The following is a 13,023-nucleotide window of genomic DNA, read 5'->3' on the forward strand; positions in this document are numbered from 1 at the left end:
AATTTTTTCTATTAAATGCAGTGATTGAGAACAACATCTCATAAACCTGCACGTTTAACCTGAAAGAGCCTTTCTGCAGCCTGGGGCGGGCGCTGCAGGAGAGCAGCTCCCAGCCCTCCTCAGCGTCGCGCAGTGGAGCTCATCCGCACGGCCCTGTGCCTCGGGCGTCCACATGCTTCCCTGCGATTTTTCACCACAGGAGTGGTTATTACCTCTTTTTAATGACTTCTAGTTATTTATTTTTTTTTGACCTTTAACTGTACCTGGTAATCTGCTTGCTAAAATCTCCAGGACTCTGAATTAACATAAAGGAATTCTTCTCTCCCTCTCCTTGTCTCTTTTGAGAACTTTAACATGTCCTTCATACTTAAAGTATACTCTAAATATTCCTGCCAGCCCCCGTCCTGTGTTCGTGCACACGTCCTGTTCCCTTGCTCTGCGTCTGTTTCTCGGTTCAGCCCTTTTTTTCTCCTCCTCCTCTTTCCTCCTTTTTCCTGGGACCTCTCCCTCCTCATAGGTAAACAGCTCCTTTTCTTTTTAGAGGGACCTGGAACCTCTGTACTTAACGGATATTTTAAAAATCACCAGATAAAACGGGATTCTGCTTTATAAGTGGGGTTTTAAAGTTCTCTTCTAGTTTGATTTTGGTCTATGTCTTGCATACATCTTTAAGACTTTTTACTTAAAATATGAATTTGTCTATACCAAGTCTGACTAAAGGTACCTTAGGAAGTTGACCAGCTGCCTCATTCTGTCTTTGTGACCAGCCCTTTTTATTGTTCACCATACCATTTTCTGTCTCATGCCGGCATGATAGGATTTTAAGTGCCAGCCTGTACCAGCTTGCCCTCTCTCCTGAGGCTTGGTGAACTCCTCAGTTCCTACTTTCCTGGTCTTGGGAAAAAGGAGTTGACTTCTTGGAGATTTCCTTCAGGCTAAGATCCTTTAGGAAAGTGAAAGTAAAAGATTACTAAAATATCAGGCACATGCCTAAATATGGGTGCTTATCCCTGGATCGGGAAGATCCCCTGGAGAAGGGCATGGCAACCCACTCCAGTATTCTTGCCTGGAGAATCCCATGGACAGAGGAGCCTTGTGGGCTGCAGTCCATGGGGTCGCAAAGAGTGGAACATGACTGAGCTTAATGACTAAACTATCCATAGGCAAGCCTAGGTTACCATGAAGTCAAGGGTAGTCTCCTGATGGATGGAATGACAGAAATTGTTCTTTGAGACATGGTGAACATAAGGATTATGGTTTAAGAGTAGATTATTTTAATGTCTCTATCTCCCTTATCTTTTACTTTCTCACATGAGTTAAAAATATTATCTTTAGAATTTTAAAGCAAATGGGTGAAACTCAGCACTGTATATCTTAAAGGTTATTTTTTGAAGTGTTCTTATTTTGGCAAGAATTCTTGAAGAAAGGTTTCTTTTGCAGTTCTTGCTTTGGCAAAATCTTTTTGGAATAGATCAAAGTCTATATTTAACAGGGTACCCCTGAACAGATGTATGCATAGAATTAGCATGGACGTATGTCTGTGACATGATGGAAACATGTATAGACATGGGAAGATGTCTGATACATTGTCGAATGTAAAAAAAAAAAGCGTATTTTGTTAAAATTATATATGTGTATTTATATATTTATGGTTATGTATGCATTTAGAAGTCTGTATGTCAAATGTTATTAGTGATCCAGTGGGTCTCCTGGAGACTTTTACTTTCACTTGCTTATACTTTTTTTTAATGAGTATTAGCATATACTACTCTGATAAGAAAAATGTTTTAAAACCCCAGGAAAGAAAGAGAGGCATTTTAAGTAAATGGCAGCCTGTTGGATGAGTAAAGCTCTTTGAAAGATGCTACCTGAGCATTCGAGTTAAGAGTGATTCTAACGGAGCTGTAATGATGTTCACATAGAGATTGTGAACCTAAGAGGTTGTGTTGGCTGGAGGGTCTCTGAGTTGGGGGTAAAGAGACAGGAAGTAGGGTGCTATTTGTGTGTGTGTTAGTCGGTCAGTTGTGTCCGACTCGGCGACCCCGTGGACTGTAGCCCTCCGGGCTCCTCTGTCCATGGGATTCTCCAGGCAAGAACACTGGAGTGGGTTGCCACGCCCTCCTCCAAGGGATCTTCCTGACCCAGGGGTTGAACCCAGGTCTCCTGCATTGCAGGCGGATTCTTTACTGTCTGAGCCCCCAGGGAAGCCCTCAGATGCTGTTTCTGCAGCAGAAGTCATGCAGAGGAACTCAAGGTTCTGCTGCTGCTGGATGAAATTATGGGGTTCTTGCCCTATCGTCTCTGTAGTGTTCATTACATAGAAAGTCTTAAGGAATGCTTCTCAGTAAACTGAGAGCAAATGGGTTATTCCCGGCTATTGAATCAGCAGTTTCTAATTCTGTACTTCAAAGGGAAAAAAAAAAGAATAATGAGAAATTTCTCATTACTCTTAGACATCAGTGCTTCTTTTCCCACTGTGGAGTAAGCTAACAGCTTTCAGAAACCAAGTAATTAGGAAGCTGTATACATTTTTACACATACATACGTTTTTACACATACATACATTTTTACATATGTATACACGTATACATTGTATACATGGACCGAAGCACATGGGACTTCATGTGTCAGAACTGCTTGCAGACCCAGCTGACCTGTGAAGTGGTTGTTTCTGTTGAAAGGGCTTGGCCTGTGCGTCTCCTGCGTGGAGGGAAGGCAGAGAGGGCAGAGATTGTGTGGGGCGGAACCGTGGCACTGTCTCCGCGGGACCGTGGGTCAGCTACGAAAGGCTGCAAACACCCTCATCCTTCAGGAAAGCCGTCAGAACATTGATGGGATTTGCTGTGGCTCCATCCTTGTCCTGCGTTTATGGGCCACGGTGGTATGATAGGAGATCCGTTTCCTCTGGCTCCAGATTCAGGCCGCTTGGAGGAGGAGGAGGTGGTCAGGGCCCTCTGCTGCCTTGCCTGTACCTTGTAATGGGTCCCCGTCCTCTTCTTGCTCTCTCTCCAGCATTGTCTTCTCTCTGTCGGCGCTTCTTGCAAAGAAGCATAAATACGTGATCTTTTTTATTGTGGAAAGCCTTCTGTTCAGGAAGTGCTTAAACAATAAGATAAACGAAAATAATATTCTCATTAATCAAATCTGATAAACCATGGCTCGTGCTGGGTATTAATTTGTGAGGCTTTGAGACTGTTGACCTCCTTACTCTTCCCAAAGGAGTTAATTACTCATTTTCCTTTTCCTGCATTTTGGATCCGCCCTTGACTTACTGCGTTGTCAGGCACTTCTTGACACGTCACGATCAGAACTAGCCTATCAATATTTTTCTAGATATTTTGGCAGTTTTATATAGGTTAATTGTTGTGGTCCCACCTGGAATATTTTAGACGTTAACGTACATTAAAGTTTGGGTGGAGGAAGTTTTGGAATCAGAAGGAGGTGCGTTGTGGGACTTGGAGAAGACAGTGTCCCACGAGAAAGGCCAAGATAAATGGTACCCGGACTTTCTTCTTGTCTAACATCCCTGTGGCTCGGGACCCAATGAGCAGAGGCTCTAACTGGGCTCTTCTGCGTAAATTGTCATGAAATTTTGACCCAGGTTGGCTTGTCACTCTTGAATTGTCAGACAGGGTGTGCCAGTCACCGCTGGCATAGAGTCTACACAGAGTAGGTGTCTTCTGGATGCCTGGCCATCTCTGCTTTGTGTGTGGGGGGGGTTCTGCTTGTTGCCTGCAAGCGAATAGACTCATTTCTTTAACCTGGTATTTCCCAGAAGGTGGGGCTTCCCTGGTGGCTCAGATGGTAAAGAATCCGCCTGCAATGCAGGATTCCTGGGTTGCATCCCTGGATGGGGAAGGTCCCTTAGAGAAGGGAATGACAACCCACTCCAGTATTCTTGCCTGGAGAATTCCATGGGCAGAGGAACCTGGCAGGCTGCATGCAGTCCATGGAGTTGCAAAGTGTCAGACACAGCTGAACGACTAACACTTTAATTTCGTCCCAGAAGGCAAGGAGCACTGCCAAGGTGTTCTTCAAGGAGAAAAGGGTCCGGAGGTCAGGTGGGTCAGGTAAACATGTCACACACCAACCCTTCTTGGTGATTGAGAATGCATGTCACTCTGTTAAAAGATCTCAAAGGAGGTGGGAATGAAGATTCAGGGATGTTTTGTGGTAAAGAAACCACTTTAAGCTTCATTTAACCATTGGACTCTAGACTCTTCCTTCCCTCCTAGTGTCTGTAAGGAGAACACATTTTGGGCATCAGTGATGTTGGGGCTGCCTCTGACTGGCTCAACAGCTCGTCGGGGGTGCCTCTTCTCAACACCCTCCCCCTCCCCCCAGCCAGGGACGTCATGTCAGTACCTGGAATTGTACCATGGTCAGATCAGATGAGATCAGATCAGTTGCTTAGTTGTGTCTGACTCTTTGCGACCCCATGAACCGCAGCACGCCAGGCCTCCCTGTCCATCACCAACTCCCGGAGTTCATTCAGACTCATGTCCATCGAGTCAGTGATGCCATCCAGACATCTCATCCTCTGTTGTCCCCTTCTCCTCTTGCCCCCAATCCCTCCCAGCATCAGACTCTTTTCCAATGAGTCAACTCTTCCCATGAGGTGGCCAAAGTACTGGAGTTTCAGCTTTAGCATCATTCCTTCCAAAGAAATCCCAGGGCTGATCTCCTTCAGAATGGACTGGTTGCATCTCCTTGCAGTCCAAGGGACTCTCAAGAGTCTTCTCCAACACCACAGTTCAAAAACATCAATTCTTCGGCGCTTAGCCTTCTTCACAGTCCAACTCTCACATCCATACATGACCACAGGAAAAACCATAGCCTTGGCTAGACGGACCTTTGTTGGCAAAGTAATGTCTCTGCTTTTGAATATGCTATCTAGGTTGGTCATAACTTTCCTTCCAAGGAGTAAGCGTCTTTTAATTTCATGGCTGCAGTCACCATCCGCAGTGATTTTGGAACCCAGAAAAATAAAGTCTGACACTGTTTCCACTGTTTCCCCATCTATTTCCCATGAAGTGATGGGACTGGATGCCATGATCTTCGTTTTCTGAATGTTGAGCTTTAAGCCCACTTTTTCACTCTCCACTTTCACCTTCATCAAGAGGCTTTTGAGTTCCTCTTCACTTTCTGCCATAAGGGTGGTGTCATCTGCATATCTGAGGTTATTGATATTTCTCCCGGCAACCTTGATTCCAGTTTGTGTCTTCCAGTCCAGCGTTTCTCATGTTGTACTCTGCATATAAGTTAAATAAACAGGGTGACAATATACAGCCTTGACGTACTCCTTTTCCTATTTGGAACCAGTCTGTTGTTCCATGTCCAGTTCTAACTGTTGCTTCCTGACCTGCGTACAAATTTCTCAAGAGGCAGATCAGGTGGTCTGGTATTCCCATCTCTTGAAGAATTTTCCACAGTTTATTGTGATCCACACAGTCAAAGGCTTTGGCATAGTCAATAAAGCAGAAATAGATGTTTTTCTGGAACTCTCTTGCTTTTTCGATGATCCAGCGGATGTTGGCAATTTGATCTCTGGTTCCTCTGCCTTTTCTAAAACCAGCTTGAACATCAGGAAGTTCACGGTTCACATATTGCTGAAGCCTGGCTTGGAGAATTTTAAGCATTTATATCACAGAAATGGATAAATGCTAAAAATCAGGACTCCGCACGTCTCAGACTGCTGGTTGTGAGAGGTTACAAGGGCTTTGCTGATACCAGCTAGTTTCCCCAAAGATGCTGCAAAACAGAACCAGACATTAGAATATTTATTGTAACTTGTCCTCCCTGTTCAGGGCAGCAGCGTGTGTTTTTTTTTTTGATTGTGGTGAAATATACACAACATGAAAAGAAGTGAGAGTGTTAGTTGCTCAGTTGTGTCTGACTCTTTGTGACCCAATGGACTGTAGCCCGCCAGGCTCCTCTGTTGAATTCCCCAGACAAGAATACTGGAGTGGGTTGCCATTCCCTTCTCCAGGGGATCTTCCCGACCCAGAGATCGAACCTGGGTCTCCCACATTGCAGGCATATTCTTTACCGCCTGAAGCACCAGGGAAGCCCATATGTAACATAAGAGCGCATCACCCCCACAAAACTCTGAATCAAGTAAACAGTAACCCTCCTTTCCCTCTTTCTCCAGCCGGGGGTAACCTCTGTTCTGTCTTCTATCTCTGAATCTACCTATTCTAGGCCCCTTCGATCGGCGGAAAGAAAGGATAGCGGTGTTTTTTTTCCTGGCGCGTCTGTGGTGACCCAGTGGAGCCACTCCTGGCGTCTGGGTGGGAAGCAGAGTTGTGGCTCATGCCTGGGACATCCTGGGTCATGTGCATCTTGATGTTCCTCCCCCCTGCACAGCTGTTGGTCTTACATATGAATCTCTTGCTCTAAACCACCTTAAATCTGTTTTTTTTGTCGTCGTTATTAAGTGGCTAAGTCTGTGTCCAACTCTTTGCGACCCTGTGGGCTGCAGCATGCCGAGCTTCCCTGTCCGTCACCATCTCCCAGAGCTTGCTCAAACTCATGTTTGAACAGTTGAGTTGGTGATGCCATCTAACCATCTGAAGTAAAACAGCAATAGTGTGCGTAAATGTTGAAGAGACCGATAAACTGGACAGATGGGAGTAGGCTGGGATCAGTCAGTCAGAGGTGTCTTCCGGAGGCTTTGAACAGGAAGAAGCTAGAGTTGGCTGAGGAGTAGAGCATACGAAGGTGAACCAGCGAAAGAGCAAGCTGGGAGGCGAGGGCTCAGGCCTGTGTGACCTTCCACTTTAAACGGGCAGCCTAGTTAGCTGGAGACATGAAAGGCTACACAGACTGCATTCTTCAAAGGGCTATGGTTTTGCTCCGGGGTCAAGTCTTAGGTTGTAAGCCTTTTTCTTTTCTCTTTCTGTCATCTCTCCCCCACCCCGACCCCAGGACTTGGACGGAAACACAAAAAATTCTCTGGGTTGGAATCTCTCTTTGATACTGGTTCTGGTCTAAGGGGGAATTGTTACTCACATTTAATTATTGGTGCTCCTAGATTGCTAAGTTTGATGGAACACTTCAGCCATTTCTGAATTAAGCAATTTTGTAAATAGGTGTTTTTTCAGCATATAGATCATCTACAAGAAGTTGAATGCTAAAAGCTTTTCTTCTCTCCCTTTTTTTTTCCTTCCCTTTATTTTCAGCTCTCACTGAGTAAGAGCCCTCTAAATTGAGGTTGGGAGAGAAAAATACATTAAAAATTCTTTCTGAATATTCATGGCCCCTAATTTTGCAATCAGAAATGACTTTGGGGACTTCCCCGTCACTCCAGTGGTTCAGACTCCGTGCTTTCAATGCAGCGCGCAAGTTTGGCCCCTGGTCAGGGAACTAAGGTCTCGCATGCCGAGTGGTGTGACCAACAATGACAGAGAAAAAAAAGGAGATGACTATTTTGGGGTTTTCAGCTCTGTGACATTTTGGGACAAATAATAGGATTTGCTGTATTTCACTGTAAACAATTTTGAGACCACACTGAGTGCAGTAACACCCAAAGGGTTACAGTCAATGAACTATTTTTGTATTATGACAGATTGGCCTTTCCGTTTAGGCAAAACCTGGAGCATGTGTGATGCGTTTTTGGAGGAGTGAGCCTTGGGGAGCAGAGTGATTTTTGAGTTGTTTACATTGAGGAAGGAGATGTAAAGTTAAGATGGTTAACGATTCTTAACAATTTAAATTTTTTGTGGAAGTAATACATGTACACACAGATTAAAAAAAGAAACGGTATTTTTCAGTCCTCATCCCTGTAGGCAGTTAATTTCAACTCTTTGATGTGTTCTTCTGTTGTTAACTGTCTCATTGCCGAATAATACACTTAAACGCTGCTAAATTTGGAGTTCTTCATTTTAGAAATTACCTTCTGGCTGGCTGTTCTGGTAGGGATTGTGAGCCTGGGCCGTGGAGGCAGAAGGTCAGGGTTGTCGTCCGCCCTCGACCCTTCTCTCGCTGTCTTGTCCTTGAGCAGCGTACTTAAGCTTTCTCTGTCCCATACATGAAACAGGAATAGTAATAATAATAATAATAATAATGCCCCGCAGGCCTGCCCTTAATGTTGCAGGGCCTGAGGCAGAGACTGCAAATGGAGCCCAGACGGCTAAATATTTAAAAGGCGTAATGAAATATTCAGGAGAGATATTTAAATATTTAAAAGGTATATACCATATGCCTAAATATTTAAAAGGTTTTAAGTCAGGCCGCAGCTCAGGCCTGGCCCCTGTTTCACCCAGGGCCTGGAAGCCCTTTCCTCCGGTCTCCCCCTCAAGACCGGGGGTCTGGAGACATCCTCACGCTTGGACTGGCCCCCTGAGCCGAGTGACGGCAGGAGGGCGAGGGCCGCCCGCCTGGATGCTGGTCCCGGGCCGCTCACCAGCTGTGGCCGGGCCTCCTCCCGGGGACCAGCCGGCTTGTGGGTGGACTCCCCTAACGGGGTCGTTGTTGGGAGCTTTATTTTTTTTACTTAAGCCTTTCCAGGCAGTTGTAAGCTCCAAACCTGCACCTTCTGTGCTGGGGTGGGGGGCGTGGGGGGTGGCAGGGGCATTGCCCCCCGGGGGCAGGGACGGGCTCACCCACCCAACACCCGCCCCACACCCGTCCCATCTGTCTCCCTACTGTAATTCCCACTCCTTTCAGCTAGTTTGCAAAAAGTTAAAAAACAAACCACCACAGAAACAAAACTTTCCTATGAGACTGAAAAGGAAAAAAAAAAAGGCAGCTCCCTACGTTCAGATACATGCGTCGTGTAAAGCTTGGGGTGCTGGGCAGTGTCTGCCTCCTCTGGTCCAGAGGCGGGGTGCCCGGCGCCCCACCGGTGGGTGTGGGGATCCAGGGGCCAAAGCGCCCACTACCGCCTGGGGCCCAGGGACTCCCACGCTGTGGTTGATCTTAAATTTCGAGCCTTCTGTCATGGCTGGGGGTGCAGGCATTTTTTTCCTAGGAGGTGCTGTCACGGCAGAGGCTTGCCCGATTTAGCAAAAGAAAAAAAAATAGCCCCGATAAACAATGGAAGAGACTTCTAGGAGAAGAGTAGTCATCATTTATTTGAAATTGAGATTTATCTGGCAGCTCTGTGAGGACCCTTTCAGTCTGAGATTTGGCTCCTTCAGTCTTGGGAGTCATTCCTGTATTTTCTCTTTGATAATAGTGTCTCTGTGTTTTCTCTTTCTGAAACACTCTTATGAGATGTTGGAGCAAGTGGAGTGAACTTTGAATTTTAGTGCCTTTTTTCTCCTGTTGTCCAGATCTCTTTTCTAGTTCTGCTTTCTGATTTCTCAGACTTTTTTTTTAACCTGTTTTATCTTTTATTTCCGTTATAATACTTCTTCTTTCAAACATTTCTTCTTGTTCTTTGGGGGCTGCGTCTCTTCTTTCAAACATTTCTTCCTGTCCTTGGGGCTGTGTCTCCGTGACTTCCGGTTTTTCTCCTCGGGATGGTGTCTGTGCCCATAGGTGTGTTCTTCCACCCTCTGGGGCCTTTCTGTCCTCATCTTGCTCTTCTGTTTGTTTACCGTGGTCTTTCTCGGGTGGGAGGCTCTTCCACAGGTCTGCTGATGGTTAAGGACGAGGCGTGTGGCCAGCTGATTGGAGGCTGTGCCCACACAGACCTGTCCTCATCCTCGGCTTCTCTGTGGTCAGTTCTGGAGCTGACTCCACGGACGGGTCTCACAAGTCATATCCAACTCTTTGGGACCCCATGGACTATAGCCCACCAGGCTCCCCTGTCCATGGGATTCTCCAGGCAAGAAGACTGGAGAGGGTTGTCATGCCCTCCTCCAGGGGAATCTTCCCAACCCAGGGATGGAACCCAGGACTCCTGCATTGCAGGCGGATTCTTTACCGTCCAAACCGCCAGGGAAGCCCTCACCACAGCGGAGATGCTGAATCTTGAGTCCCCATGGTTCTGGTTAACCCGGAGAGTGCTCCTCCTGTCCTCCCCTGCTGCCCCAGCTGGCAGAGCGTCTGGGCTTCAGCAAGGGCACTGCGTGTGGACTTGAGCCCCTGGTTGTTTTCAGCCTCCGCCTTCCTTCCATGCCTGAGCTTTGACGTCCCCTGGGGCTGACTGGCCACCTTCTCCACGGCCCCATCCTGCAAGGCCTTGGAGTGTAGCTGCCTGACCACTGCCCTCTCCCTTCTCTCGGACCGCACTTGTGTCTTACGCTGACCTCCACTCCGTTCTCGTGGCCCTGTCCTGTGGGTGTCTAACACATGTCTGTGGTAACAACTTGATTGAGATACAGTTCACATGCTCTACAGTTCACCCATTAGCAGCATACAGTTCAGGGGTTTTTGGTCTTTTCACAAGACCTGTGTAACCATCTCCATGGTCAGTTGTGGGACCTTTCCATCACCTGAAAAGGAAGCCCTGTCTGTTGGTGGGAATGTAAATTGGTGCCACTGCTGTGGAAGACAGCATGGTGGTTCCTTAAAAAACTAAAGATGGGTTTACCAGGTCCCCAGCAGTCCCGCTCCTGGGCATGTATCTGCAGAAAACTAATTCAAAAACATACCCAGCCCAGTGTTCCTAGCGGCATTATTTATGATAGTGAGGACACGGAAGCAACCCAAATGTCCACTGACAGGTGAATAGATGAGGATGACTATTCAGCTCAGTCGCTCAGGCGTGTCTGACTCTTTGCAACCCCATGAACCGCAGCATGCCAGGCCTCCCTGTCCATCACCAACTCCTGGAGGCCACCCAAACCCGTGTCCATCAAGTTGGTAATGCCATCCAACCATCTCATTCTCTGTCGTCCCCTTCTCCTCCTGGCCTCAATCTTTCCAAGCATCAGGGTCTTTTCAAATGATTCAGCTCTTCGCATCAGGTGGCCAAAGTATTGGAGTTTCAGCTTCAACATCAGTCCTTCCAGTGAATACCCAGGACGGATCTCCTTCAGAATGGACTGGTTGGATCTCCTTGCAGTCCAAGGGACTCTCAAGAGTCTTCTCCAACACCACAGTTCAAAAGCATATTCAGTTCAGTCGCTCATTTGTGTCCGACTCTTTGCGACCCCATGAATTGCAGCACGCCAGGCCTCCCTGTCCATCACCAACTCCCGGAGTCCACCCAAACTCATGTCCATCGAGTCAATGATGCCATCCAGCTATCTCATCTTCTGTCGTCCCCTTCTCCTCCTGCCCTCAATCCCTCCCAGCATCAGAGTCTTTTCCAATGAGTCAACTCTTCACACTAGGTGGCCAAAGTATTGGAGTTTCAGCTTCAGCATCAGTCCTTCCAAAGAACACCCAGGACTGATCCTCCTTTAGAATGGACTGGTTGGATCTCTTTGCAGTCCAAGGGACTCTCAAGAGTCTTCTCCAACACCACAGTTCAAAAGCATCAATTCTTTGGCGCTCAGCTTTCTTCACAGTCCAACTTTCACATCTATACATGACCCTGGAAAAATCATAGCCTTGACTAGACGGACCTTTGTTGGCAAAGTAATGTCTCTGCTTTTGACATATTACTCATCCATAAAAAATGAAATAATGCCATTTGCAGCAACATGGATGGACCTGGAGATTATCATACTAAGTGAAACTAAGTCAGACAGAGAAAGACAAATACCCTCTGCTACCCCTCACATGTAGAATCTAAAGTACGCTGCAGATGAACTTATTTACAGAACAGAAACAGACTCACAGACATGGAAAACAAGCTTGTGGTCATCAGAGGCCGAGGCAAGGGGAAGGAATAAAGTAAGCATTTGGGATTAGCAGATGCAAAGTGCTGTATAAGAAGAAATGAACAGCAAGGTCCTACTGCATAGAACAGAGAACTATATCCAGTATCTTATAATAGCCTGTAATGAAAAAGAATATACGTATATATGTAGACTGAATCACTTTCTGGATAGCAGGAAGTAACACGACATTGTAAATGAACAACTGTTGTTACACTATTAACTAACATGACTTATACTAGTAACACAACTGTTACAATCGTTAACCAGCACAAGATTGTAAGTTAACTGCGCAAAATAAAATGGAGTAGGAAAAAAAGCGCCTTTTATCTGTCAGTCCCTAGTTCTCGCAATTCCCCAGCCCTAAGCCGCCAGAAATCTAGTTTTTGTCTTCATACATTTGCTATTTTTATCTTTTAAAAAATACTTTTAATGTCATCTTTGTAGGGTTTCAGGAGGCAAAGGGAAAGAAACCCATGAATTCAGTCAACATTCTTCCTCGGGAAGTTCTTGCCGTGTATAAAACATTAAAATACAAAAACATGCTGCTGTTTCTCTACTTCTGCGTCCTGAGGATTGACTGAAGTGCCCTTTAACAGACGTGGGAATTTCCTTCGTATTTTCTGTCTTTTCCCCCGCCTTTTTTTTTTTTTAATCCCCTCTCTTGACCCAAACCTCGGGTCTCTCGGAAGGCGCCGTTGCCGAGCCCAGATGAGCGGCCTCCGTGTTCTCTTGGCTTCGGGGGCCCTCACGTGTCTGAAGAGCAGCTGTGTGGGGTCGTTGACGTGGAGCTGGAAGGGCGGCCTCCGAGTCCAGGCGCCCGGGTGCCGGTAGAGGCGCTGAGCTTGTGGAAATGGGTGTCCCTGTCAGTCTCCGAGCAGCGCTCGCTCTCCTGCATTCACTGGTCAGTCCGCACTTGCTCTTGGGCGGTGTGGAAAGCGGGCTCGTGGACTCTGAGCCGCTGGGGTGGAGACTGGCCCGCCGACCTCTCTAAGTGGTCACGGGCGCGCCTTTGGGGTTGACAGTGGAGCTGCTGCCGGGGAGCCCGTCCCCCTTTCTCCTGGACTCCGAGATGCCTTCCGAAGGCTCTGCACCTCCCTCCGTCTTTGCCCAAAGAAAGGGAACTCCGCTCTCCAGAGCACGAGATGCCTACGAGGTGGCTGCCTGCCGCGTGGGGGACGCGCAGCTCACTCTTGCTTTGGCCTTTCTCCAAGCCCGGTCTCTCTCCCTGCTTCTCCCTAGTTTCTGCAGGGTCCTGACTGGTGGGTGTGGGTTTAGGACTCAGACCCTCCTCAAGGACGGGGGCTCC

The 13,023-nt window shown here is 47.1% G+C and overlaps 1 protein-coding gene across 9 annotated transcripts in view; it reads left to right on the top strand.

The window, feature by feature from the left end:
• ZNF532 (zinc finger protein 532) overlaps nt 1-13,023 on the top strand; it is a 130,290-nt gene that overhangs the window by 38,868 nt on the left and 78,399 nt on the right. The window lies entirely within an intron of this gene.

Source organism: Bubalus kerabau, chromosome 21 (assembly GCF_029407905.1).
Source record: "Bubalus kerabau isolate K-KA32 ecotype Philippines breed swamp buffalo chromosome 21, PCC_UOA_SB_1v2, whole genome shotgun sequence".
Lineage (NCBI taxonomy): Eukaryota > Metazoa > Chordata > Mammalia > Artiodactyla > Bovidae > Bubalus > Bubalus kerabau.